The sequence below is a fragment of the Colius striatus genome, chromosome 1 (assembly GCF_028858725.1).
Source record: "Colius striatus isolate bColStr4 chromosome 1, bColStr4.1.hap1, whole genome shotgun sequence".
In the NCBI taxonomy this organism is placed as follows: Eukaryota; Metazoa; Chordata; class Aves; order Coliiformes; family Coliidae; genus Colius; species Colius striatus.
The window spans coordinates 45,131,853-45,137,879 of NC_084759.1; the positions used below are offsets into that span (position 1 = coordinate 45,131,853).

The 6,027-nt window shown below is 36.0% G+C and overlaps 1 long non-coding RNA gene across 1 annotated transcript in view; it reads right to left on the minus strand.

Annotated features, from left to right (window-relative positions):
- The window catches only part of LOC133624932 (uncharacterized), a 74,107-nt gene extending 68,885 nt beyond the window's left edge, over nt 1-5,222 (minus strand). Inside the window, exon 1 of the long non-coding RNA XR_009818198.1 lies at nt 5,138-5,222. This is a non-coding gene — a long non-coding RNA (uncharacterized LOC133624932). The remainder of the gene's footprint in view (nt 1-5,137) is intronic.
- Between the last annotated feature and the right edge of the window lie 805 nt (nt 5,223-6,027).

Consider the following 6,027-nt stretch of genomic DNA (forward strand, 5'->3'; position numbering starts at 1 on the left):
AAAGAATCATAGAATGGTAGGAGTTGGAAAGGACTTTTAGAGATCATCTAGTCCAACTCCCCTGCAGAAGTAGGTTCACCTAGATCAGGTCGCATAGGAACATGTCCAGGTGGGTCTTGAAGATCTCCAAGGAAGGAGATTCCACAACCCCTCTGGGCAGCCTGTGCCACTGCTCCCTCACCCTCACAGTAAAATAGTTTTCTCTTATATTTAAGTGGAACTTTTTGTGTTCCAGCTTCACCCCATTACCCCTTGTCCTGTTACTAGCTACAATAGAAAAAAGGGATGCCCCAACCTTCTGCCATCCACCAGAAGGAGGCTAAAGGCTGGAGACTTGCATAGGTGGAATGACTTTGCCGTAATCATGATTCAAAATAGATTGATTACTAGGAACATTAATTTCAAGTTCCCAGGCAGATTTCCCTCACACATTAGAAAAAAGGTCTCAACCAAGAAAGGATATGATTACTGTAATACTGAATATTGCAAAACCTAACTTTCTGGTTCCTGTCCCATTGCCACATCCGTGTTTTAAATTAGGTGTGTAAGTTGCTTTTACAATTTAGAGGAAGAATCAGATGCCTCAGAAACATATCCAAAAAAAACAACATGCTGGAAAAACTGTTTTGGGACACTGGGCTCAGGATGCATCTTTAAGCTGCATGCTTTACAGATTGTTAGGCAACTTCATTTCTTATAAATGGTTCCTTTATATATTTGCATTATGCCATCAGCAATATCTTTGTTTCTAGATATTCAACTACATTATGACATGTAAATTCACTCAATGTATCAAATCAGAATTAAATACACTGCTCAATTTTTAAATAAAGAGAAAAACATGCATGACCTTTAGGTAATTATTTGTTGAAAACAGCAAATCTCTGCAGAGTCTTGAAATATTTATGAACAGAAAATAGGAATACTGAATGAGAACACATTATTTTCTTTTGTGTCAGTAGTTTATTGTTATACATTGCTAAATATTCAATATAGAGCTGAATCAGACAGGCTTATGAGACTCTACATCATCCCACCGGCCTGGCATTCCTGGCAGAAAAGTAGGAAATGAAATGTCATTACATTCTATGTATGAAAAGTATTTTAGGGCCTTGGAGCCCTGATTTATTATATTCTTTGGGGATCTTTGTTTTCTTACTAATTTTTCCATTAGAATCTCAGCGGCTTTTGGAGAAACTTTCTTATGTTGTGGGTGTATTGATTGCTTCTATACATGAAAAATATCCTCTTTTCTGTTACCACCTTATCCTGTCGTGCTAGGCAGTCTTTAGCAAGCTGTATTTTATTTCTTTTTTTCTACTTTATGCTGTTCCATACCAATGTCACACTTCGTTCTCCTATTACATATCTAATATTTGTTTGTTCAATAAACTTGGAGTTGTCAGTATTTATACCTAAGACACTCAGAAACTAAACGCAATGCATTACCAAGCTTGCAGTTTTTCTGTTTCAGGGCATAATACCGGACTTTGTTTCTTTAAAAATAGATCTACTCCAACTCTCTTGGCTTATTTAATGTTAAGGAATACGGAAGATGTAGTCAGATAGTAAATTGAGTGGAGATGTTTGGTGGAATTTTGGTTTTGTTTTTCTTGTTTGTTTGTTTTTAAAGACCAAAAAACCCACCAAAAAAGAAGACAGTTTTGAAAAGTAAAAGAGACTAAATAGTAGGCCACAGGAAAAGCTGACAGCTGACAGTAACATAACTAGAAAATTTCTACAAGTGTTAAGTTCCTTGTTGATTTGCTTCCCTGCTGTTTGACAGGGGTTTAGGTGAGTCCGGGCAGAAAATTACTAGGAAGAATGCCCTTGGCAACAGTGCAATTTGGAAAACTGGGAGTACACAGCTTGTAATAAAAATCCCACAGATATCCAGAGAGAGCTTAGTGAAGGAAGTGTCTTCGGGAAAGCCTTTGACATCTGAATATGAAGAACATTCTGAATTCTACACAGAAACATAAAATAATATTGAATATTTTCTTCAGGGTACAACATCTCAAGAGAAGATACTGGGTCTGGGAAGGTGTTACTGTGCAGAACTAACTGATGATTCAGAGCATTAGAAAGACTGGTATGAATTTTTTCATTTTAGCTAAGCTTCTCCTTTCACTGGAAGGGAAATGTTTTTAAATCAGAAAAAAATGACTGATAAGTAAAAAGGACCTGAAGAATATATGTGAAATCTCTGAACCATGCTACTATTAAAGAGGAGGAATTTAAAATAAATCTTGTATGAGATTACAGTTCTCTACATGATGTTCATTTGCCTCAACTATATGTGTCAGTAGTTGTCAGAAGTTTGATGTCGCTTGGCCCATGTTGTTGATGCTGAAGGACTAGAGAGACGGTTTAAAGAGTGAATGAAAATTACATACATATAACTTTATTTCAAAATGTTGAGACTTTTCAAACATTAAAGATTTTTTTCTTCTGTTATACAGCAAAGAGCTATGCTTCTCCTAGATGCAGTCAGAATTGCAAATTTTTATTTAACCTAGACCCCAGTGACCACATTGATAAAACTTTTGAACATACATTAACTTAAAAACCACAAAACCCAGTCTCTGTGGATGTGATGTGTGGTATCAAGCTCAGTGTTATGTGTCAAGACTCGATACATGAATATCCTCTAAGGACATTACAGAAAACCTTCATGTTTAGTAGAAAACATTGAAAATGAAACACTTAAAATCTAGAAACACAATTATTTCTCATCTAGCCATCCTATTGTGCTCTGGTGGCCATAAAGGCAAACCACATTCTGCAATGCATAACCAGTTCGTGAAAAGAAATGCTTATCCTGTTGTAATTAATGTTGGTGTAGTCTCACCTTGAGTGTTGTGTGCAGTTCTGGGACCCAAAATTTAAAAATTATGTGAAAGTCCTTGAATATGTCCAGAGTAGAGAAACAAAGGTGGTGAAGGACCTGGAAGGCACATTCTGTAAGGAGAGGATGAAGACAGCAACCTAATTTTGAGAGTAGACTGAGAGGCAACCTCAATGTACTGCATAGCTTCCAGAGAAATGGAAGTGGAGAGGAAGGTGCTGCTTCTCCTGGTATCCAGTGACAGGACACTTGGGTATGGTTAAAAGCTATAACAGAGGAGGTCCAGATTTGTCGTTAGGAAACAGAGGATGGCTGAACATGGGAACCAACTTCCTAGAGAGGTGGTTAACGTCCCATGCCCATTGATGTTTACAAGGTTTTACAAGAAGAATGCAGGAAATTATAGAGCACTGAGTCTGACATTTGCTCAGGGCAAAGTAGTCAAAAGTGTAGTTAGCAGAAAAATCCTATTGCTCCAATAAAAGAGAGTTGACGGACAGTGGGGTAAACACAGCTCACTTAAATATGAGTCAATGAGAGTTTTGTTAAGGGAAACGTTATCTTACAAACTCCTTGGAGTTCTTTAGAAGGATATGAATCAGAATGATCCCACTAATACAAGTGGATTTCAGAATGTTTTTGGCAAAATCCCTCACTGTAAGGACTTTAAGGAAACTTTGCAGTCATGAGATAAAAGCTAAGCTGAATAGTTATTTCAAAAGTAGGAAATGGAAAATATAGGTAAATAATCTTGTCTTTCCATCAATAGAGCTTACAGCTGGAGCTCTGCCCAGACCTGTACTCTGGGATATAGGCTGTTGAACATATATATATATTAGAAAAAAAAGAGTGATTGGTGAAATGACAAAGTTTGATTATACAAAATTATTAATTGTCCTAAGAATGATGGCAGACCATGAAGAATTGTAGTAGAATCTTATGAGAGAGGTGAATCAATAACTCAGATATAATTCAGACAGACAAATATAAGAATGTATAAAAAAAGGAAAATCATCTCAGTTTCCTCGTTTCACATGTGTAAAGAAAAGCTCTGAAATGATCATAATCAGAAATGAAATGTTTAAGTTAGGATGTTTCATGATAGTTTTATATATGCTTAATAACAGTTATAGAAATCAAAGCATCCCAACACTGACAGATATGATACGGGAATGAGTGAGACACGTACCCTTCAGGAAGATCAGATGGAGTCAACAAGCAATCTCTAGAGCATTACCAATAGATGTGTTTTATGTGCATGGTTTTGGCAACTGAATTTCGTCATGAATCTCTTTTGACTTCCCCTATTTGAAGTATTTGAACTGCAGACCTCTGCAGTTGCAAGGGCTTGTCAAATTCCCATCTCACTGACCATTTGCAGAACTCTCAGGCTCTGTGGTAGCCAGAGTATCAGTCAGTGTGCCCTGGCACTTGAAAGGTTTTTTTAAAAAACTTAGTCTTCGTACCCCAGCTCTTTAAGACACAGTCTCAAAATTCAAACCTTTGAGAAGGTTACTCAGAGCCATGGTGCTCAGGGTAATTACTAAGAATTCAAAAGCTGAACTTCATTTAAACCTCAGATTCTTGCAGTTTCTTTATTCTATATCAGGAAATACGGAAACTGGTGTTTTAATTGCTCCTAAATCACAAACTCTGGAATTGCTAGATCTAGGTGAAAGGCATAACCCAGGGCAAGAAGAAGAACATTTCAGTATTTCCAGCCCTGTGACAGACCAACCAAGAACTCAGAAAATGTTTTATTTGGAAACTTGATTTAGATTTGATGAGTCTCTATCAGAGAGCTTGGAAGAAATTCTTTAGATTCAAGTGCACATAGAGAAATTACCTTCAGTTTTATCATACTGTCAATTTAGATGTCTATCCTAAAGTAATTGTTTTTACTGTAGCTACAATGAATTTATAAAAGAACTTATTTTTGCCTGTTACCTTAAAAGGCATACTAGATACTATATGTTAAACAACTTATGGTAAGCAGAAAATGTTGAAAGAGAAGCAGAAGCAGTTCATCTTTTTTGTATCAGTGGAAATATTTAGTACGTTTTATGCTGCATGCTAATATTTTGAATGACTCTTCATTTTTTTTTTTTTTTAGATAACCTTGACAAATAAATCACAAAGTAATTTCCAAACTTGCCTTTCAGCATGATCTTTGTGAAACATAGTGATGTGATGGTTTAATGAACATCATCATCACAGAGAACTCTTCACAGAAAACAATGCAGTCGCTTCGGTGCACATTCCTTGGCTCATATACATGGTTTTACTTACCTTCACTTCAGGCAAAGTCTATTGGACATCTTGTCTCAGAACTGGACTGTAAGACAAAAGAAGCAAGAGAATCTGCCAAGAAGCTCTCTTTCTTCCACTGTAAAAAAAATGTGGTTAAGCGGAAGTGAATAGAACTCCATTTTGGAAAATATTTTTCTTGTTTTGTAGCTCTTTAATTTCAAGTTGAAATATCAAATTCCCTCTATGTTAGAAAGACAGTTATTCATGTTCCTATTTACCTTCACCTGAAAATGGTTCTATACCCTGAAGTATATGTTCTTTTTTAATGTGCAGTTTTCAGGTAAGTCAGGATCTGTCTACCCTGCTATACGACTACACTGTGACAATGTTTGTTTCACCAGAAAAGATTTACAGGAGCAGAAGGCAGAATTCTGCAAAAGGTACAGTTTCTGCTGCAAATTGCCTTCCCGAAGAGGTCACATCTGTAAAGATTTCTTTTTTTTTTTTTCCTTTCTTTTTTTTTTTTTTTGTTTTTTTTACAGTGGATAACACCTGTTGAAACTTTTGTGCTAAAAAGAAAAAAAAAAAAAGACATGAACTGGTAGAAAAAAAAAGTAAAAGAACAGTTTTCTGGCTCTTTTGACCTCCATAAACACCAGATGCATTACAGCTGGAGGCTGGAAAAGTCATCATGTTGTAAGTTCCATAAGAAATGCAGTACAAGTGTGCATCCTGCAGGCAATTCATGTGAAGGTGATTTGGTGTCATTCAGTGAAATGAATATCTAGTTCATTAAATAAATTCATTCACTTTTGAAGAGCTACAAGGGTAAGAAATGTGTATGTGGTACGGAAAAAACATGAAGATTGAGTGAGAAAAAAAAAGATAAAAATGAAAAAAATGTAACTGTCATTATTTACAAAAGCAAC